Below are 24,049 nucleotides of genomic sequence, written 5' to 3'. Positions count from 1 at the left end.
TAAAAATAAGCAGCTGGAGCCTTTTGACATCAGAATGGCTAAAAGAAGAAATCTTCAAAAGTATATGTAATTAAGATTGTGGAATTGAATATTAATATTTTAAAGATGCCATTGAAACTTTTGTGCATATAAATATTAGAGTTTGCCTTTGCATTGCACTAAATCTTACAGTCAGTACAGTTTCCTCCCTCTGTGCCAATTTATTTGAATGTAGAAATGTTTGATTGGAGAGCCAAACCAACTGGAGTAATTGACTTAACAGAAATAGTATGAACCTAGTTTGTGTGACATGCTATAGAAGCAGTACACCCTACAAATAATTAACACTGTTGTCTAAATTCAATGTTTTAGAAACAGATGACTTAAAAAAGAAAAAAACTTGCAGGTTGAAATGCTTCATACTTTCTGAAGAGACCAACTGAAGTGGATTTTGTGCTAATTTAATGCAATTAAAATTTTAAAAGTATCCTTAATCTGAATATAAAAGAGAGTGTTTTATTGAAGTTGATTCTGAACCCACAATAGGTATATACTTTTAAATCTGGATTTTTTTTGATCATGCTTCATTCAAGTGCTGTTAGACAACAAAGCAATTATGTTTCCAAAAAAGGTTGAACAATACTGATTAGAATTGCAGAGTCTACATTTAACAAGATTAGTTTTTAATGGAAACAGAGTATTTTAATTTTTTTATACACATGGACATATCTTCCATAGTGAATAGCATCCCTTTATAGAATTTAAGTATTTGAGACACTTTATTGTTTGAAGAAAAGTTGCTGACTTCATCACAAGTATAGCCTAGTAAAAATGGGGCCTGGAATAGTAAACTGTTGCAGAGCTGAAGCAGAAACTGGTAACCTTCTGACCTCTGACTTTTACTGGAAAATGATATGCAACATAAATTCAAGGGGCCTTTTTTCTTTCAAGTATATGTACATAATATATATATATTATAGTGTCACCATTCACAATGCTATAGTTAAGATGGTGTCAGTGAGTTCATTAGAGCCCCCTATCTTAAGGAGTTAATTTTAAATCCTTGGTTTTCAAGGGAATATAAACTGCTAGAGGTCTGTATGTGTGAGGGAGATGCTTTGAACTGAAACTTGGTATTTAAGTTTTCTTAGCCCAGAATGGGATGTCCTTATGTTGCAAGTTGTGGAAGAGAGAGAGAGAGAGAGAGAGAGTGAGTGAGTGTGTGTGTGTTGGCAGTGGAGTAGAAGGGGGGAGAATTTTCAAAAGTGATTAGGCAGTTGAGGAATCCCATCAACTTTCCGTGGGACTTGAGCACCTAAATCTTTTAGATGCTTTTTGAAAATTTCCATTTAAAATTAAGTTGCTTGTTTGTTGGCAGATTATGGCTTGTTAATAGTCTATAATGTTTTCCAATCATTTCTGGTATCTCAAAATAAACTGACCATGACACATTTCTCCTTTCCTGGGCAATTCTTGTTTTGCATGTCATTCATAGCAAAGTGTGTGCTATGAAGACAGAGAATGCACATTTTCAAAAGTGTCTAAGTCTCATTGACTTGTAAGGGAAACTGTCAATGGAACTTAGACTCCTAATTCATTTAGGCTCTTTTGAAAACTTTACCCAGAGTTTATAAAGAACTCAAATGAAATTGCAATTTAAGTGCAGTGGATCTTTTGTAGAAGGGATGCATTTTATAAAGAAGAACAGTGTTTTAAACTTCTTGAGAGGAAACTAGACATTCATAATAATTTCTTATGTGTAGTAACTCTGTGGGCTTGTCTACATAAACATTTACTTTGACAGAAGCTGGGGTGTGAATCTACCCCAACTATGTGGACTCTGAAGACACGCACTAACAGTTCTTCAATGTGTTTGATCTACCCCGCTTTGAAATGTGAGTAGATTATAGTACACTAAGGGACTGTTAGTGTATGTAAGCAGGATCACAATGAGTACGTCTACACAGCAGCATTATTTTGGAATAACTGACGTTATTTCAAAATAACAAATGTGCATCTACACAGCAAGCCATTATTTTGAAAAAATGTTGAGCTGGAGAACTTCTAACTCATAGTAACCTTCATTTCACAATGAGTAAGAGAAGTCGAAAGAAGTGCTCTTCCTTCAACTTCCTGCTGTGTAGACAGTGCCAAAAGCCAAATTAAGCTATTTCGACTTAAGCTACACAATTGACATAGCTGAAGTTGTGTAGGTTAATTCGACTTTAGCCCTGCTGTGTAGACGTGCCCGTGGAAGGTGAGTTCACAACAAGCTAGTGAGGGATGGATTCATGCCCATCTTACTGTGACCTATATGTCAGTGTAGACAAACTCTCTTAGTATGGACGTGTAGTAAATGGAAATGGGCTGTTCCCCCTTCCGATAGGGCTTGCTCTTGTGCTCACTGAAATGAATGGCAAAAACTCCCACTTAATTCAAAGGTGCATGACCAGGCCTATAGGCCTCCAAGTGCAGTGAAACTAGTTTTATGTTGTTGTGTGAGCAGGATACAGTAAGTCTGGACAACTTGCGTGTAGGTCTGGAGTGGCCCTCACACCTGCCACAGCTCGGCTGGAGTGTCCCCACTCCCTCCTGCCGCAGGCAGTGGCTGTTCTGGCCAAGTTGGAGGGGTGCTCCAGTCCCTGCCAGTTAATCATAAACAGGAAGCATCACCCGGTAAGGGTGGTGTTTACCAGTTAACTGGCTAACCATTCACATCGCTGCTTGCATGTTCATTCTGTGATAGCTCCTTCTGCAACAGCATGAGATGCCGTGCGAGGAAAGTTTGAAAGACCATGATGGGCCAAGGAAAAGTGATGGCAGTTTTGTCAAATCTTGCAGTACATGGAGTTTTTTTAAAGCTCCAGCTCCCGAGCTAGAGGGATGGGAGAGCTGAAATTCTCATAATCATTTTAAAAAAAGAAAGTAAGTTTCTTTCCCTCCTGGTTGCATAGAGAAAAAATTGAAACCTGAATCCTAGAGGCTCGGAAGACAGAAGGCAAATACTCCCCCCCCCCCATTTTTTTTTAAAGTTTTGTGGATTTTAATTAAATGTCATTATTTTGGAGGCCTGATTTGTGATTATTGAACACTTGGGGTTGGGCAGTACTGTTCTGAGTCTGCCCTTAAGCAGTTTTATTGACCGTGCTCCTCTTTGATATAAGAAGGCACAGGAGTTATGAGAAGTAGCAATACCAACCATGGACTAGATCATACGTTCCTACACAGTGTAGGAAAGATTCTGCCTCCCTCCCCTTCTGCCTGCCGCAGTCTTTGTGAAACAGAGAATTTGCCCCACAGTGCAATGGGTATAATTTGTGCATCAAAATATTTATAATTTCTTACATTAGGCCAGAATTATTCTATTGCTTGCAATCTAAAATATCCATGAAGGCTTTAACCCTGGTGATCAAAATAGTAAAAATAAATAAATAAAATTACACTTTGTTCAACTGTTTCCTCAGCCACTTCCCTCTTAATAGCATAGTCTATTAGCCTATTAATAGTCTATTAATAGCATAGTCTACAAAACAGTGCCTGTGTTCACCTCATCCTCGAAAGTGTTCAATACTGGATACAAAGGTCTATCTAGCCTAGTATCCTATCTTCTGACAGTGGCCAATGCTTGGTGCTTCAGGGCAAATGAACAGAACAGGTAATCATTGAGTGATTCACTCATCCTCTAGTCCCAGCTTCTGGCAAACAAAGGCTAGGGACAGTTAGAGCATGTGGTTGCAGCCCCACAAGCTCCACAGACTGGGGGGGAAGGGAGCATGGCCTAGGGCCTAGTGATTCAGAGAGGTCCAGGGGTCCCGGCTGCTGCTAATGCAGCAGTGGTTGCTCCTTTAAAATGCTGTTGGAGTATCAAGCTGCATACTCCCTGTGGCTCTGGGGGCGGGGATCCAGCTCCAGGATCCGGCAGCGCTGAAAGCTGGCTGCCCTGGCTAAGGATGTAACATTTTGATTAATCAGCTAATTGAGTAGTCGATGGAATTTCCGTTGACTACTCAATTAGTTGATAAGGGGGGCGCGCGCTATAACATGGTGTCTTTCCCTTTGAAACGTACAAGAGCTGTCCCCTCTGTGCCTTGTCCTTGAAATGCACAAGAGCCATGGCTCTGTTTTAATCCCTGCTCTCGCTGTTTCCCCTCTGCCCTCTGCCTCCCCTGTCCCCCGTGGAGACGGTGTTGGGGGAATCGGCTTTTAAGCTGGCTCCCCCCAGACTGGCTCCTGCTCCCCCTCCTTGCTGCCTCTCTCTGATAGAGGCAGTGGGGGGAAGCAACTAGTCGAGTTCCTACTTGACTACCCGATAAGCATTTGCTTATTGGGTGGTCAACTAGTTGACTAGTTGTTTACATCCCTAGCCCCGCCTCTGCTCTTTCTACCCCAAGCTTTGCCCCCCAGGGGCATGGAGCTGGGCCCCCCTGACACTTTGCCTGGCGGGACCTGTCAAAGCTGTTAGCCTCCCTGTGTATCCCTGCTCATCTTGGCTAGTAACCATTGATGGACCTATCTACCATGAATGTATCTGTTCTTTTTTGAACAATGTTACTGTTTTGGCCTTCACAACATCCCCTGGCAAAGAGTTCCATAGATGGACTTTGCATTATGTAAAGAAGGACTTCCTTTTGTTTACTTTAAACATGTTACTTATTAATTTCATTGGGTGATCCCTACTTATTGTGTTATGATATAAAATATGTATTCTTCACATATTCTTCCTTATTCATTTTTTCCCCATCCCACAGGAACTACATCTACACTGCAGGCTTCTTGCGCAAGAACTGTTTTGCGCAAGAACTCGTCCACACTGCCATGTGCTTTTGTGGAAGAGATGTGCTTTTGCGCAAGAGCGTCCATGGCAGTGTGGATGCTGTCTTGCGCAAGAAAGCTCTGATGGCCATTTTAGGTGCAAGAAACCCCTGTTCTGCAAGAGGGCATATTCCTTATGAGGAGAGGAATAACTCTTGCACAAGAAGCACTCTGTTCTGACACCTTACTGTAAATGTACTTGCGCAAGAATGTGCATGCAGTGTAGACATGCCACAAGTGTTTGCGCAAGAATGGCCATTCTTGCGCAACAAGCCTGCAGTGTAGACGTAGCCTGAAAGTTTTATTGACCTCTATCATATCGCCCCTCTAAGTTGTTTCTTTTCCAAGTTGCTTAGTGCCAGTCTTCTATTCTTTTGTTGCCCCACTCTGTATCTTTTCCAATTCCAGTATATCTTTTTTGAGATGTGCGGGGGGAGGGGGCAGAAACCATATCTGTATACAGTATTCAAGATGTAGGCATGCATTTATGTAGCAGCAGTATAATATTTTCTGTCTTATCATCTATTCCATTTCCTAATGGTTCTTTTGCAAATGTTCTAAATGGAACATATGCAAAAACCCATTTTTTGTGTGTGTAGATAGGTTTTTTTTGAAAAATGGATACAGAGGTACATGTGCAGTACAAGTATAATAGAGTGTGTGCGGGCATAAGTATTTTGTGGGTGCACTCATACCTGAAAGATGAGGTCTGCTAGGTTTTAAAATAAGCTTCTGTTTACATGTATACATGTTTATTCATCCTGGAGTTATGTGTTATGTATTTTTGGACTAATTTTTAAAAACTAGTTTTTACCTGGTGCATCATTGCTTTTTTAATTCCTCTCCTTACAAGTTGTCTGGAATATTTATTTACAAAATCAACCCCTTTGAATACATCCTTGGTCCTTTATCATGTAAACATTTTACTCCTTACAAAAAAAGACTTCAATTTTATTTACTTAGTAGACAGTAATGATCCCTTAAAGCTGTTACAATCTATTGTGTAAATCCATAGTTAACTGCTAAGGAGATGTTAGGAGGTATCGTGGCACAGAACAGCAGGATATGTTATTAGATAGTTCTTTTTGACACAGTTTTTTAGAATGGGTTGGTATTGTGTCAGTCATAATGTGGCATAGTTGTAATATGGGTATGCATAATAATGTATTGAAAAAAATTTAAGGATCTACTCCTTCACTACATACTTCTTGTATAAGACATTTAGCAGTCTATTTTCAAATGCTTGTTGCTGTCTGGTTAACACTGAATTTGCTGGGCAAAGAAGGCTCACTTTACTTTGCATAGAGGTGCTTGCAAAATTCTATATTTTAAAAGTCAGTTTTTAGGTAGGTTCATGCAAAAAGAGCCCCCTAGTAGTAGAAGAACATAAGAATGGCCATACGGGATCCGACCAATGATCTATCTAACCTAGCATCCTGTCTTCTCATAATGGCCAGTCCTTTATTTTCTTCTGTTACATGTGCTAATTTAGAAAGAGTTTTGCTTGTTTTATATTTTTACTGTTGTTTTAAAGAAGGTTCCTGAACAGAGTTTTTGTATAGCCCATTTCAATTGAGTGAGGGTTTTTTTTCATGTCCATATTTAGCTGTCATGTGCTGTTGAAAATCTATCAATGTCTTCGTTTTTGTTCAAGCCTCACACCAAGTTCAAAGTGTTTATTTTTGTATTAACCTCAGAATTATTCTGGCTCTTTAAATTATTGACGAAAAGGCAGTGATATTTCTTTATAAAAATGTATCAATAGTTGCAATGTTTTTCTGGCTTTTTGTCTGAGTTCAGGCAAACTATAGGCAAAAGGCAATTCCATTTATTATTGAAGGGAATCTCAAGGCAGTTGTTTCAAGCCTGTGAAGCCAGCAGGCAGAGCTGGATGAAGGAGGGAAAAAAGGGCCACATTATGTTCCAGATGACTGAGCAACGAGTTATATACCAGCTCTCCTTTTTACATGAAGAAGAAAAGTAATAACAGCACAGACCCAGGCATTTGAAACAGTCAGATGTCCGATGACTAATGGGATAGGTGGGAAGGCGCTCTCTGATTGGATGTCTTAATGAGCACATTTCGCACAGAGTTTGGGCTGCAGTTCCCCTTGACCTTTGCCCTTTATTGACCGAACTGACACTTCATTTTTCACATACTTCCAATTATGGCTCAGCTTAAGTGTTGCCCTGCCTCCTTTATTTCTTTCCTATGGACAACTTGAGAATGGTTGAGGCCACAGAAGATATTTTAATTTGAAAAACTACCATAGCAATTCAGATTTAGGATGTAATCTGAAACTGCTGTCACTCTCCTGTTTCTCCGATGAAAACAAAAGTTGTAATGTTTTCCCGTTTAGCAATTTTTAACACAGGATTTAAAATAATACAAATGTTTTGTTAGGAACCCACGAAGACTGTAAACTTAAATATAAAGCAAAAACTCTTTTTCATTCTAGTATTCTATTGGTCCAAGTGGTTTGAATGATACGTATTTGTTCACACTCACTCAGCTTTTTCTCAAGAGACTGCTTGTACTGTGATGCTCTGAAATGGAGTTTAACTAACAATCTCTTCATAGACCAGAAAAAAAGCAAAGCATAATTGTACAACAATTCTTAAGCCATTGACTGTTGTGTAGCATTATTTGTTTTGATAGAATGTAATGTGTGAATGCAAATTAAAGTGTGCCTTAGTGTGCTGGTTTGAGAGATGTAGAGAATGATACGCTGAAAGTAAGAGGCAGGTATAGTGAAGGTGCAGATGGCTCCTGAATGTGAGGTTGCCTTTGTTATTGAGAGATCCAATATACAGTGGTCATAACACAAGTGTGTGTGTATTCCAGATTAGAATACATTCATGGGATTGTTTCAAAGCAGAAATTTGCACAAGAATTTTTGTATCTGACCTATCAAATTTGAGTTGAATTAGCAACATCCAGAAGAGAATAAATTTTCAAACTTTGCAGCTGTGTGGATTTTAAAAAAACAAACAAACAAACAAAGGCTCTTAAGGATTAACCCACCTTCATGTGTCATTGAATTTCATGACATGTATTTTGCTACAGATTTTGTCATGTGAAGTTCACCCAAATAATAAGCAGGCATATTACCTGTGTATTAGTAGTGATTGCTTCGCATTTAAATACATGGAAAGTATATCTACAATTATTTACACCCACACAGAGGCCCCTAAAACAGACATATTTATTTAAAAAAATGTCTGAAGTGTTACCTACTTTATTATGTAGCCCTCTGGCATAGTAATAGCATGGCATATTTTTACTATAATATGGTAATAAAAGAATATGTAAAAGGCAGACAAAGGTTCTGTCTTTTCAGTAAGGTGACCCCTGTTACCAAGTAACTGCTTTACTTATGAGCTTATTAAAAACTCAAAAAATGAGCTTTTCATACTTCACAGGCATTGATGTGAAAATGAGCTGTCCTGTGAGTAGTTTTCTTGATCATTTTTAGAACAATTGATTAGCCAAAGAGCTGCTGTCATTAGTTGACATTGACTGATAGCAATTTGTCACAAGCTCCGAAGGTCAGCCAGACAGTGGAAGCTTCAGCTTGTCTTTGATTGACCTTTACTGATGCCATTATCATGTGATTGGTTAGACTAGATATGACCCTCAATTGAAAAAGACATGGCATTAGTCAACAGGGGCTGTTCCCAGTATTTTCTAGGTATTTATATGTTGTGTATCTTGAATTATGTCTAATGGCCTTGTTTCTAAAATAAGAAGTATTGGTGTTGTCTCAAAAGATGTGCTGTCTCTCCCCTTTGCCCCAAGAATGAGCAGATGCTTTGCTGTAATTCAGCATATAGACCTATGCATCTATCTTGCACAAAGACCGGGTTTTTTAAAAAAACAAGAAACATGGAGTGTTGGTGTAAATTTATAACATTTTAACTTATGTATGCATTCTTCAGCGGCACCAGAAGTAATTATTTTTCTGTCTCTAGAATCATGTTGTATTTTTTAACATTGATTGAGTAGTTGAGAATTATGATAATCATGACATGTTGTAAATTCAGCTCTAAAGCTGGAGGGTGTGAAACTTTTTTTTTTTTTTTGGTGGTCTTGTCAGCCTTGCTCAGCTGTTGGAGTTAGACTTCACTGAGACTTTTGATACTGTTGTTTCAGCCATACAGGGTTACAATTTCAGTATGGTGCATTGTAAATAATCCCCAATCTTGGGTACATAACTTCATGCGTTGTAGTGAACATTTATCATATTGTATGCTCAGGATCTCTTCTGATAATGTATTTAAAAGGAGTTTTCTATGTTAATAGTCTTCTTTCATATTTTTTGGACAATATGGCAACATTAGTCATAAACTAATTTTTTGTTTAATTAGTGTAGAGTAAGAGTTTTCACACCTGAGCCACATTTATACTTACCGCACCAGAGACATATTTTCTGGCTTTCGACTTAGCTGGTCTAGTACTCCCAGTCAAAGTTGATATTCCTTGATTCATGAGGAAGGGATATTAAATTGTGAGTAATTGACTAATTGAATAGTCGATACATTTTGCACCGACTATTCAATTAGTTGATAGGGCGCCTCCACCTTTGAAGTATAGCAACAGCTGTTGCTACACTTCAAAGGTGAAAGTGCCGCGTGGAGCCCGGAGTCAGCTGGTGACTCCCCCACTGACTCCGGGCTCTGTATGGTGCTGCTGCTTTGAAATGCCCGGTGTTTGTGGTGTTTCAAAGAGTCAGCACTGCAAGGAGCCCTGGGTCAGCGGGGGAGTCCCCAGCTGATCCTGGGTTCCACGTAGCACTGCCACTTTGAAATGCTGCATACAGCCTGGGGACACCCCCACCTGGCCCTGGGCTGCATGTGGCATTTCAAAGCGACAGCACCATGTGGAGCCCGGGGTCTGGCCCCAGGCTTCATGTAGCGCTGCCTCTTTGAAGTACTCCCTACTCTTTCCTAGGGTTACCAGATGGTTTCAAAAAAATACCAGACACACTTGATCTCAAATGTGGACTGGCCGGGAAGAGAGTGGGGCTGGCCGGGAGGAGGTCAGGGGGAGCAGGGCTGGCTGGGGGAGATTGGCGGGGGGGAGGGGTGAATCAGATGGCGGGAAGCAGGGCTGGCTGGGAGGGAGTTGGGGGGAGTTGGGCTGGCCAAAAGCAGGGAGCGGGGGGGGGAGGGGAACCGGCCGTCAGGAAGCAGGGCTGGCTGGGAGGGAGTTGGGAGGGGGGAACCATCTGGCTGGGAGTGGGGCTGGCTGGGAGGGGGTTGGAGGGAGCGGGGCTGGCCAGGGGAGCTTGGGGCGGGGGAGAACTGGCTGGTGAGGAGTTGGGCTTGCCCAGGCACTCGCAGATCCTGGGGTGCTGTCCGTCCCGCGCATGGTCCCAGCAGGGCGCACAGGCGAGTCCGGCCCCGGGGATTCCATCCTGCCCCAGCCTCGCCCCCCTCTTCTCTATTGTGTAGTTGTGTACTGCCTGGCTGGTAGACACACTCATGCAGTATGAGCGTATCTACCAGCCTATCAGTATACAACTACGTACTGATACTCATGATAATAATAAAACTTACTTAATTAGAAAATACCGGACATTTATATGTCCATTTTTTTCTCAATTTGTTTTCTGGACAGAAAACTCAAATACTAGACTGTCCAGTTCAAAACTGGACACCTGACAGCCCTACTCTTCCCCCTCCTTGCTGCCTCATTCTGAGCTTCAAGTTGAAGATAATGCCATCTCAAGTAAGTAACCCTCCTCTCAGTTTGAGATTTTTCCTCAGATTTGTCCTTCACATCCCTATCGTGAGGAGAAAGGGAAGCCGACAGTAGCATTTGCTTCTGTTAGCATTCTACTATGAAGACTGTGCCAAGCTCGACTTAAGGTATGTCAACTCCAGCTATGTTATTTACGTAGCTGGAGTTGTGTATCCTTAAGCCGACCTTCCGGGTCTAGTATTCACCTAGCTTTGGATTTTGTGAAGAGTTAGCTAGTGCACACTATCTACTTCTGGATTTTTCTCCTTGTAGAAATGCCTACAAACTAATTACTTTCCCCGTAAAATCCTCCTTTAGTCCCACTATCCTTTTATGAAAAGCATTAGTTACATAGAGAAACTTAGAACTTCTTTTTTCAGGACATTGTTTGGACGTAATGCACAGCTTGGCACAGTTTAACTTGAATTTCAGTCTCTGTTCAGGAAAAATCTCAAACTGAGAGGAGGGTTACTTACTTGAGATGGCATTATGTTCAACTTGAAGCTATAGTCATCACAGGAGGGGTAAAAGTGGGAAAACTTACTTTTGGGGCAGTCCCCAACTAACATGGCTTTAGAAATAGAATTTTCCTGAATTCCTAGTCCTTATATAATCAAGAACAAAATTCATATTAGAAATTTTTTAATAAGGCCTTTTCTGGCAAATGACCTAAAATAATACTTGGCTCTTGTATTAAACACGTGTCACAATCCACAGATGTGTGTATGTACAGGTGTTGATACATAAAATATGGCTCTGCAGTCAGATCTACACAACAGGACCCTGTGTCTGTACGGAACCTTACGTGGGCACAGGGATCTGTCCACAGAGATCTCAGAGTATGACTGGTGCCTAAGTTGAATTTCCTTAGCAAGAGTTAAGCATTGGGGGAAATAATATCACACACAAGATAAACATTTTAGGGTCTGAGTCATCAAAGGCACATCGGCACATGCATAAGTGGAGCCTTAATCTCTTACTTGGATTAAACAGAGGTATGAATTTTAGTGAAGCATAAGTAGAATGGTATTTGGAGTTCCAGACATTCCTTATTAACAATACAAGGAGTCATGACTTATGTATTTTGGGAGATCAATTTAGTATGATTTTTACCAGTTATATTTTTTTCTTTCTGCAAAGTTAGATCCTATTTCTTTTGTGTTGCTGAGCCTTTTCTGAGCTCACTGTCACTCAGGTCCTCAATATTTAGGTCCATGTACTGTTTCTCAGTCTTCACAAGCAGTCCCTGTTAGCATCAGCAATATTAGGTGGCGTTCAGTTTGAATGTTCTGTAGGATCCTTTGTATCAAGTAAGCTTTTTTTAAAAAAGTGTTTTTTAAATTACAGGGAAGTATTTGCAAAAGCAATGACAATTTTTAAAAAGAATGAATTTGAATGTAAATCCCAAATGGCTCTGAGTGTGGTGCAACAGTGCAGTAGAACCAGTAGCAACAGTGCAGTAGTGTAACACCACTTTTTTATTTAAATAAATAAAAGAAATATTCAAAAACTATAAACTGCCATTACCTGTAGAAGAGAAGATCGTTAGCAAGCTTTCTATTTTATGTTTTGAAGGATCGTTGTTAATACTATGTACATAGTGGTTGGTAAAAACCTGAGAGCAGATGTAGTTAGTATTTTCTCACCCTTACTACTCTAGCGGTGGGACTGGTTTCAGAATATTCATTCAGATTTGACAGGTGATTGCTTCTATAAATGAATGCACTCAAATCATAATTGTAGCAACAGAATTGTTTGATTACCTGGCAGTAGCTTCTTTCTCTGTGATAGCTTTTGGATCACCTGTTTGTTGAGAGCATTTGACAGTCCTCATGTTTATTACCCAATTGAATGTCAGTAGCAATTGCAGCTAAAGATAAACGAAAATGCAAGTACTTGTTGACCTTGACTTTTTTTCCACAAGATATTGGACTTGATGGCTCTATTGCTGCCGAGCTGATAAGAGTTATAAACAGTAGTTTAAGGGAAATGTTTTATTCCCAGAGGAAAATACTATGTTCCTGTGGGAAATGGAATCTGACTCGTTTTCTTTGCCAAATTCACTTGGTTCACCTTCACTTAGACTGTGGGAAAATAAAATAAAAAGTTCCCTTTTTATGACTTTAATATCTCTGCAAACATGAATTCGTACGCTCTTTGTAAAGTTTTGTTGGCACAATACATAAAATACAAAATAAACAAGAGGCCTTTCTGTATTTGCAATGTGCTATGAGATTTTTTTATTTTTTCCCATTTTAAATTTGATTTGATATAACAGAGATGGAGAAATGCTTCCTTCATATGTTCTATGGGAAGTGTAGTACTGTGTTATAACCTAAGTGTATTCTTTGAACTGCTGGCAAACAATGCTACAGCCATATTGTCTCAGGTTATGGGCTGGTTAAATCTTACAAGCCGAGTAGGGTTGGTTCTACCCTGTTAATTCCAAGAAAACCAAGATGTTGAGGGATGGAGTAATGATTCAGAAGTTAGTATTCTTCCCTGTGAGTAGCTACTAACCCATTTCTAGGAGTAGCATTGTTTGGCACTGGTGCTGATGGATATGCTATGTTTTGGATGATGTTTCAGCACTTCTGGTACCCTGCAACGTTCTGAAAGAGGGTGTTCTCCATGGTGCCTGGTTAAATTTCAGTTTAGATACCCATTTCCTACTTTTACATTTCCCTGCAGTTTCAATTGCTACTCCATTTGTTTTTCTATATTTAAGTGTTGCATAATGTTGCTGTGCATTGTCAGGTGAACGCTGTGCTCCAGCAAAAATAGCTGGGTTAATTTGTATTGGTATCTAAGGCATGATCCTGCTCCCTATGGAGTCAATACAAGAACTTATTGACCTCTGTGGGAGTAGGGTTTTGTTGGAAGTTTACAATATGCTTTGAGGTATTTCATGATGAAAGACACTATATAAACATAAGACATGATTGTTACAATTATCTAATATGAAAAACAAGCCCTCCCAGAGTCAACAGCTGTTCTGATCAACTCTATACAGTGTTTTAGAAGCTTTTTAATGCACAATGGAAACAGATTAATCATTCCCATTGCTACTGTGCCCCTACCAGACAGGGTCTGATTGCATTGCTTTCAATGGGTAAGATTAAAATTTCTTTGAGAAAATGTCCCTATTAATACGTACTGTAATGCCTGTTAACAGGGATACTCTAACTCACACATTGATTCAGTGTTGTCTTGTTTGGAAGGATTAAAATGAGCAAATACATAGGCATGCTTTATTTATGAACAAATTGGGAGCAGATCTTTGGACATGGTGTAACTGGAAAAAAAAATTCAAACCCAAAGGTTGCCTCTTTTACTTTTACTTGGAGAAGAGTGCATTTGCAGTGTTGCACCTGTGTTTTGTTAGAGACCATTTATTCGTGCCCGGGTGGCACAGTTGCTATTGTCACGAAGTAAACCACGGTTGGAGTTGTGATATCTCTTTCCCCCGGTCTGGTATGAGATAGGAGTGCTGTGACTGACGAAATGCCTCATGAATGAGGGCAATGCCAGTAAGATGACCAAATGATTGGAAGACTGGAACCTCCTTAGTTGTCCATGTTGTTTCTGTTCTTCCTAATCTCTTCCTCCTTTGTTTATCTCTGCCATGGCTTTCCCCATTCCCTATATTGTCTGTGTTTTCTCCAGATAATTTCCTTGCCACTCTGCTTGTTCTTACAGCAACAAGAGAGTGAGGATTTCAGAGATCAGGAATGTAGTCACCTTTACTTTGCTACAGCTCTTGGGAGGAGGCTGGTTGTGAAAGAAGCATTAAGGGTGTGAAAGACTCATGGGCTACATCTACACTGGCATGATTTTCCGGAAATGCTTAAAACGGAACAGTTTTCCGTTATAAGTATTTCTGGAAAAAGCACATCTACATTGGCAGGATGTTTTTCCGGAAAAGCACTTTTTCCGGAAAAGCGTCTGTGCCAATGTAGACGCGCTTTTCCGCCAAAAAGCCCCGATCGTCATTTTCGCGATTGGGGCTTTTTTGCGGAAAAGAAATCTGTGCTGTCTACACTGGCCCTTTTCCGGAACAGTTTTCCAGAAAAGGACTTTTGCCCGAAGCAGCATAGTTTTTTCCGGAAAAGCACTGATGATTTTACAGTAGATCGTCAGTGCTTTTCCGGAAATTCAAGGGGCCAGTGTAGACAGCTGGCAAGTTATTCCGGAAAAGCGGCTGATTTTCCGGAATAAGTGGCCAGTGTAGACACAGCGAGTTTGGGTAAAAACTGGAAAAGGAACACAGTGAGGAGTAAAGAGACAATATAGCAGAATAGCATTTTCTTCCTGGACCAAGGAAGTATCTCATTCAAACCACATCATTTTCCCTTCCATGTCCTCCTTTTACATGGTAGACAAATGGCTCTTTGCAGTCTGATATTACAGATCATTTGAGGATGCAATTCACCCTTGTGTAGAAGGCCAGCACAAGATCTGCCAATTTATAACTCTTACAAACTCAGACTAAAACTCATCTGGGACTTAACTTGTGCGTAAACCATAATCTAACCATCTAAATAGGGGCTAGTGTCATTTAGCATATGTAGTGCTAGATAAGAGAAGTCCAAGACCTAGCTGCTGTTGATAAGCTTCACAGGAAGATATAGCTTAGCTTTGTCTTGATAATGAATGGAGGTCATGAATCAAGACTTACACAAGGTTAGTGAAAAATAGAGTACAGTGTGGATACAGAAAGAATCCACTAGGAGAAATGTCCAGCTACATGCTGGTGACTCAGGAAGAACATAAGAATAGCCATATTGGATCAGAACAAAGGTCCTTCTAGTCCAGTATCCTGTCTGCTGACAGTAGCCAATACCAGATGCCTCAGAAGGAGGGAACACAACAGTTAATCATCACATGATCCCTCTCCTGTCATCCATTTTCAGACAAACAGAGGCTAGGAACACCATTCCTACCCATTCTGGCTAATAGCCATTGATGGACCTAACCTCCATGACTCTATCTAGCTCTTTTTTGAATGCTGTGAAAGTCCTAGGCTCCACAACATCCTCTGGCAAGGAGTTCCACAGGTTGACTGTGGAAGCAAATGTTAACTCTGAATTCCATGTCACTTACCATGTATACAAAGCACTTACACTTAGTCAGGTCAGCTTAAGGTGCATCATCCAGCTACACAAAATGCTTATCTTAAGTCATCTTATCTTAAGCCGCACTGTGGCAGCATCCAAATAGTGAGAGGTCAAAGGGAGCAAACACTCATATCCACTTCCCTTACTCCTCACAAAGAAGGAGTACCAGATGCTGGGGATTGCTACCCTCAGCATTCTCTTTACGGGTCTATACTAGACCCACTAAATTGAACACTAGAAGATGGACCTACGGAGCGTTAATCTTCCGCTAAGTATAGAAGTGCCCTTATTGCATTTCCTTGGTTTATAAAGATGGTATTACTAATTGAGTTGAAAAGGCTGGTCTAATTTTGTATATTTTCAGGTTGTATTTAAGTAAAATGTTGTTTTTAGGACAGCGTAGAAGATCAGACTGATACAGCCAGTATCACAAAACCAGTTCTTAAAAAGCAAGTAACTAATGTCTATTATTCATATGGTAGAAAAGAGGCAGTTAGGTCATGTATGGTGGAAATTTTGTGCCTATCCTACTCCCCCCAATATGCATGCATTTTATGCTCTTCTATTTCTCCATGGTAGGAGCCATACAGAGGTTGTTCCAAGGCAGGCTTTCGAGCAGAAATATAGTCAGTATTTTCCCCATGTGCTATCTGATCCAGCTACTCCAAATCCCGTGCTGATGAATTCTGCTCTTGTGCAGAATCCCTCATATCAGAGATTCTACATAAGACTGATTTGGTTTAAAAAAAAAAGATATGGAGCTGCCTTAATGCTGCTTTCAAATCAGTGTAGATCTCTCTACTCCAAAAAGTCAGACAGACCCAGCATTTGTCCCTACCAATATTTTTCATAGCAGATTGTAGTTAAACACAATAACATTAGTCTTATAATTTAAGATGAGTCACTGAAGTATTTGAAAGAAAACGTATGTAATGTTCTCCCTCCGTGTTAGTAAACTTGTTGCACGAACAGTGCTATAAACAAGGTGGTGCAAAATGCATATTTATGGTGTACACTTGCTTTGCAGTTGCCTTCGGATTTCCTTTAAAAAAGGAAAGGATATTGTGTCAAGGTTTTATAGCTGTGTGGCACAAATCGAGCAACCACATTGCTTGTCACCACAGCTTTAATCTGTTAAAAACAAACTGGCCATAATTCAACAGGTTGAAGAGAGGCACAGAGGTAACAGGTGGTTTAGTCGGATACAGGTTAGCCAAATTTTGGAAAAATGTGCTGCTGAATGACAGCTGACAGTATAACAAACAGTAAGAAGAAAAGGGAGAAGAGAAGGAGCTCAACTCTTAGGTGTATATATAAACTTTTTTAGGTGCCAGGATGAGTTTTCTGTGAAGTTAATCCTGCTTGAGTTTTTGAGAAGATTACAGTGATATATGCCAACTAAAAGGGATGTATTATTCAAACCTCTTTCTATTATTCTGTTTTTATCATTGTTTGTCTAAAAACTCTTTGAAGGAGTTAGCTGGTAGCTGCTTTCTTGTTTCAACAGTAAATCTGCTTTTTGTGGTATATCCCCTTAATTTAATCGCAACTAAATACACATTTAACAATTGCCAGTAACAATATGTGTAATACTAAGCACATTATTAATACACTTTGCATATTAACTCTCTAGCAAGATAATTACATCTTATCTTTTAAAGGCATAATATGCCACTTTGCAGCATGCCATTCCCTATAAAGCATGTTAGTATGGATAAGGATGCTATACACAAATCATGTATATTGAATTTGTATTTATTGCTAATACATTAACTTTGTTTACTACTGGAGTTGGTTTAGGCGAGATGACTATATTAATTTTAAATGTGCCTCTCAAGTTAATAAATATAAACTCAATATTAAATCTTTAATCAATTTGCTTAAATATTGGAGGCTGGCCAAGGCTGGAATTTGAATTGTATTAGGTATATCATACTGGTCTGAATACAGCATATAGCGCTGAAAAAGCATTGTGCTAATTTTAGCTCACAAAGAGGATGAAGATAAACTGCCTACTGCAGTTTTGCCATATGCTATCCCGGTAATAATATTCAAGTGCAAAATATTCTACCGAGAGACTTAGTGTTTCAGTGAGAGAAAACGGAAAAAAGAGTTAAGCAAATTTCTACTCAGTAAGTGTGTGTATGAAGTAATGAAGTAAAAGAAATCTCAAATGCTGGTAGATGAAATCTACTAAATTTAGTTTGGTTTTATAGACCTCCCTGGGAGCCAACAATTGTTTTGGTATATATTTGATCCTATTTTATCTATTTCTCACATGTAAATCTTAAAATCAATCTGTATAAAAATAGATCTCTTTCAGAGACACAAAGATGAAGTCCAAGATTGCAGTTCTTTAAGCCAGTGTGAGAAGAAAGTCTGTACTTAACTGATTTTTAAAATGGTACCTTAAGAGCTTTTTTGTCTTTCTTTCTTTCTTTCTTTCTTTCTTTCTTTCTTTCTTTCTTTCTTTCTTTCTTTCTTTCTTTCTTTCTTTCTTTCTTTCTTTCTTTCTTTCTTTCTTTCTTTCTTTCTTTCTTCTTCATTTTTTTTGGCAAACCCCATTGCATTTATATATTAGGAGAATTCCTCTTGTACAGTCTTGCTTAAGAGTATTTGACCTATTAATTTGTCACTGAGAGCACTCCACAGTGCAAAACAGAGAAAGGTAGAAGGTTTGTAGATGACTGTATTGCAATCTTTAGAGGTCTAGGTGGAAGCTTTGTGTTAACAGCTGGTGAAAAGCTTGACCTTTAAGTGACCTAGGTCAAACAAACCTCTAACTGAAGAGTCCTGTTTTGACATAGATACCTGTTTGGTGAGGGAGGAAGATAAAGTGTGGAGAAGGGAGAAAGATAAAGTAACTCTGTTGACCTGGAAGCTTTTTAAGTATTAAAAGTTAACAAATGGCTTGAATAATACAGGGATGACAGTATTTATGTAAACATGTGTCCATCTAGAATTACTTCTTGAAGTCTGTAGTAGATACCAGCAAATTAACTTATAAGTACCCTTAAATGGTGATGTGGTAGATTATATTTTACGATCTGGGTATCGCCCATGTTTGAAATTTAATGCAATACAGGTTGCAACTTAGAGTTGAATAAATAGACTAAGGTCCAATGATGAAAATATTTGGGAAAGTGTAAAGTTAAAGATCTAATAAGAGATGGCAAGTATGCTAAGTCTGTTCCTACAGCATTTTTATGGAGGTTTTCACAGGAACAAATATGTTTAAATAAAAGCAAAATACCATATCATGGTAGCACATATGCTCACAAGTCAACTTAGGCAGGAAACCAGTTAGGTCTGTTCCATGCCGTTTCCATTGCATCTTTATCACTGTAGTTCATTGTTTGCCACTGAGTAGTTAAAATTCCACTTTTCAAGTAAAAGCTTCCTGTTTCTTTCTTTTAAATGTAGTTTGTCTAAACACAACTCAGATATCTATCGAGGAGACTGTTTACCGGGGAAAGTGGGAAAGGGGCGGAGTGCAAGAAGAAATTATAACATTACAAAACTTGACAATTTGAAAGAATTTGTGACTCATGGTAAACTCATAGATTTCCCCTCCACATGGGCAATGGTAAGATATTAATGTGTAAATGTATGTAGTCAAGAAATCAGCCCTTATATATTGATGGAAAGGGGGAGTTAAATGTATCCTTTTACTGAATAATTTGAGAAAAAAATGGAGCATATTGTGCATATAATCAAAGCTGTGTATATGAAACATCCACCATTGTTGTGCATCTATAACACTCTCAGTTGTAGCAAGGATACTTGTTGTAGTGTATTGTGCTCATATTGCTTTGTGCAAGATCCAGCACCAGTAGTATGTGTTTGCTTTTAGTCACTTGAATTTTTTTTAAAACTAACATTGGGGTACACATACCTTGGTTGAGAACCAAGACAAGGCATTTTACACCAATGTTCCCTCTAATCTTTTCCATGTATGTGTGGATTTTTTCCCCATCCATGTTCAGAATAATTTTTATGTGCACCAAAGTATGTGTAAATGTGCACCACCATTTTGTTTAGAAACAAAAAACTAATGAGCTGGACAGCATTTTAATTTCTCCTGAGCAGACACACAAGCACACAACTTATAGGGAACACTGCTTTATACCATGTAAGTCCAGTAGATGGGCTTATGTCTTAGTGGGTAAGAGAATGGAAACAGGGCCTCTGCAATTCTTATATGTCCCTGAGGAGACTCAGGAGAAGGCTGGTTAATTTGCTGTTTGACCATGAGCAGTCTTTGACTCTCTGCACCTTTAATTACCATCATCACTAGCCCCAAACAGTAAAAAATCATGAGTCCAGTCTGAGTGTGTGTTTTTTTAAAAATAAGTTTGGGGTTCTCTTTATTGCCTTCTGCATTCAGGCTCTCAAGATTCCTGTTCTCAAGCTTTTCTCCACAGCAATGAGGATGAGAAGAAAGCTGAGATTCTTGTTCAACTTCAGGAGCTGGGTACTTTAAATAAAAATACCATAGATCTCAAGACTTCTGATAAAATTGATAGTTGGTAACACTGATATTCGTCTTTTAAAATTAACCATAATACTAAAGAACCTCACAGAGGTGCTGAGGTTTTAATGAATGTTTATAAAGAAAGAATTGAGATGATGGAAGGTATTATGTGTTGCAAGGTAGGATTGGTGTAAAAATCTTACTATGTTCATTTAATAGGAACTGCTGTGTGCAAACGTAACCACACCAGGTGGATTTGAATCTGGGACCTCTTAAGTGGAATACAGGCAGTCCCCGGGTTACGTACAAGATAGGGACTGTAGGTTTGTTCTTAAGTTGAATCTGTATGTAAGTCGGAACTGGCGTCAGCCGCTGCTGAAACTGATCAGTTTCAACCGCGGCTGAATCTGGACACCAGTTCTGACTTACATACAGATTCAACTTAAGAAACCCAGGTGTCCCCAAGTCAGCTGCTGCTGAAACTGATCAGCGGCTGATTCCAGGAAGCCTGGGGCAGAGCAACTCTGCCTCGGGCTTCCTGTAGTCAGCCGCTGGTCAGTTTCAGTAGCGGCTGACTTGGGGACACCTGGGGCAGAGCAGCTGGGGTGCTGCTGGGTTGCTCCAGTAGCGCGGCTCCTCGGCGCTACTGGAGCAACCCAGCAGCACCCCAGCTGCTCTGCCCCAGACGTCCTGATTCAGCCGCTGCTGAAACTGACCAGCAACAGCTGAATCAGGACGCCTGGGGCAGAGCAGCTGGGGTGCTGCCAGGTTGGTCCAGAGCGGCGCTGCGGGACCAACCCGGCAGCCCCCAGCTGCTCTACCCCAGGGGTAGGCAAGAAAAGCCTGGTCTGCTGGGGGGGGGACACTAGCTACACCCCCCCCCCAGCAGACCAGGGAGACGGGGGTGGCGGGACCGCCCAAGTCCTCCACGGCTTTGCTCTGTCTCCCTGGTCTGCTGACCTGGGAGATGCGGAGCAAAGCCGCAGAGCACGCGGGCAGCGGGACAGTCCAGACGCGCCACGGCTTTGCTCCCCGTCTCCCTGCAGACCATACCAGGGAGATGGAGAGCAGCTTTTCTCGCCCCGGAGGACGGGGGCGGCGGACTGTGGCGCATCTGGGCGTCCCGCCGCTCCCATCCTCCAGGGCGAGAAAAGCCCCGTTCGTAACTGCGGATCCAACATAAGTCGTATCCGCGTAACTCGGGGACTGCCTGTATAGGAGCCTCTACCCTCTGAGCTAAAAGCCAGCTGCCTCCCAGCCCGTGCTAGAGAGGTCTCTTGGTCTTAACTGTTGCTGTGGTGTAGGTACAACTTGCATTGCTCACTAACCACACTAGGTGTGTGGGTTACGTACTTCCCCTAGGTGAGGAAACCCGATCCCAAGCTTCAGAGACCCAGTTGAGATCCCAGATGAGCCCCCCCTTCTAACCAGCACCAGGTGGATTTGAACTTGGGACCTCTAGAAGCAGAGTATAGGCACCTCTACTTTCTGAACTAAAAGCTAACTGGCTCTCAGCCCATGCTGGAGAGGTCTCTTGGTCTTAACTGTTGCTGTGATCTAGGTACAACTTGCATTGCTCAGTAACCACACTAGGGCTATGTCTACACTGGCGCGATCTTGTGCCAGAGATATGCAAATGAGGCTAAGCGTGGAATATCGCCAAGCCTCATTTGCATATCTAACGAGCCGCCATTTTGCGGAAGAGGCTCTTGTGCCAGAAGGAGCGTCTTCTTGCACAAGAAAAACCCTCTTGCGCAATGCCGTTAAATAATCAGCATAACGGCATTGCGCAAGAGGTTTTTCTTGCACAAGAAGGGGCAGTGTAGACAGCTCCTTCTGGCGCAAGAGCCTTTTCCGCAAAATGGCGGCTCATTAGATATGCAAATAAAGCGTGGCGATATTCCACGTTTAGCCTCATTTGCATACTTCTGGCGCAAGATCGTGCCAGTGTAGACATAGCCCAGGTGTGTGGCTTACACAAACAATATCGTTCTTTTGTCCCACTACCTGTACACAAAACCTTTTGTCTGTGCATTATATTGCCAGGCTGGTCTTGTGTATTTTTCCATATGCCCATAGTTTTATAATTTTCAGTTGACTTTTTAAGCCCTTCAATAAATGTAAAACAGTAGAACTATTTCTACATAGGACATGATTTATATTCAATTGCTTTTCAGCATATTAATGTTCACCCCGAGAGTCAGTTTCTGTATTGTTTTCGAGTGAGGTATGGAGACATCTTGGCTAACAGAAAGTGAACACATCTAACTTACTGTTATACTGAGAGTATGATGTGGAGACATTCTAGGGTTCTTTTCTAGCTTTTTTGTAACGTTTTTGGGGGGGCAGATTTTTAGTTTCTGGCCCCTGTGTTAAGATGCGTGAGTTCACTTTGCATTTTGTCTGGGAAAAAAATCATCTTCAGATCATGAACAGTGACCTTTTTGTGCATTTCATAAGCCTTAAATTCAAGGTGTAGCTCTTTGTGAAGCTGTGAATGTAAAATGTGAGGGTAGCACTACATTTTCTTAGTGCTAAAAACTACAGTTCTTTAGCTGAAAAAAAATCTCAGGATGCCAAGCGCAGCAGTTCAAGCTTTTGTTTGGTGTCCTGTCTCCAATTCTGAGGAACATCTCTAGAGGGAAAACCCCTGGAAGGACGTTGAATGATGCAATCCCAGGGATGTTCCTTCCAAGATGTTGTTAGAGAGGGCAATGCTCCTCTTGCCCCATTCACCTGGAATAGGCTAGGGGCCTGGCCAAAAAAATCCATGAAGACACCTTTTCCTCCTCCTTCTGGGTCTACAGGGAGCCAGGACCTCATTCACTGATGAGGACCTATAGCTGGTGTCCCATACCTCTTCCTCTCCAGAACCCTCCTCCCTATCTGGGCTGTATTATCTATACTCTTACATTGACTCAGGGCTGGTGATAGGCTGAGGCATATTCTCTTTGTCCCCCCACTGCCCGCTCTTTCTGTTCAGAAGAATCCCATCGTACACATGAAGAGCCTTCTACAGATGTTAAGGTGATCCCCTTTCTCCAGTGAAATTGAGGAGAGAGGCTGTTTCCATTTCCAGACCTACTGAGTTTTTGTTTCTCTACTCAGACTGCTGACAAAGGTACATCCCTTATGAGTTCGATTGTTGTGGCAAACTTATTTCACTACATAGCATTAAAGTGGATTTGAACCACTGACTTATAGATGAAAAGCCGCGTTGTCCCCCATATCATTCCAGGGGGCATTCCAACTCTGAGTCAGGGCTAGCGCTGGTCAAAGAGTTTAAAATATATTAATTTACTTTGCAAATAGAAGTGTTGAATGTGGTTAGCGATGATTCATGGGCTTTGTGTTATCAGACAATCAGCAGCTACTCAGGAAAATGTTTACAAATTCCAAGAGAGTCACTAATTTTGGCACCAATGGTTATTTTTCTAAAGCCATGTAACAAGAGTATTGAATGTATTATTAAACACTTTATTTTCCTGTTTTAAGAAATTTCAGTGGCCCAGTTTGGGAGTTGAGACAGTTGCGTATGTCTTAAGTGACCATCTACACCACAAGAGTTGTAAATGTTGAAACAAACAGCTGACATACAACCTTTAGTCTGAAAATATGTCCAGTCAATTTGATGCATAACAAATTGATTGGAAGCAAACTGGGCTGACTTTGCTAACTAAACACAAGGCTATATTCATAATGAATAGTTTGAATAATGTCAGGGGTGGATGATTTGGAAATAGACTTTCAGGTACACTTGAACCTTTGTAATCCAGCTGTCCCTGATCTCGGACCACCCATGATTTGGACCCTGGCAGCGGGGAGAAGGAAATGGCTCTGAGTGCTGCTGCTCCCTCTTCTCCCTTCCGCGAGCAGGGGGAGTGACAGCGTAGTGTTTTTCTGGAGGCTTTTCCCCTTCTGCTC

General features: G+C 40.6%; 1 protein-coding gene across 5 annotated transcripts in view; it reads left to right on the top strand.

Annotated features, from left to right (window-relative positions):
• Positions 1-24,049, top strand: part of MEIS1 (Meis homeobox 1) — a 145,308-nt gene that overhangs the window by 42,842 nt on the left and 78,417 nt on the right. The window lies entirely within an intron of this gene.

The sequence above is a fragment of the Pelodiscus sinensis genome, chromosome 3 (assembly GCF_052426305.1).
Source record: "Pelodiscus sinensis isolate ZL-2025 chromosome 3, ASM5242630v1, whole genome shotgun sequence".
NCBI lineage: Eukaryota > Metazoa > Chordata > Testudines > Trionychidae > Pelodiscus > Pelodiscus sinensis.
This window is presented reverse-complemented; position numbering and strand designations above follow the sequence as displayed.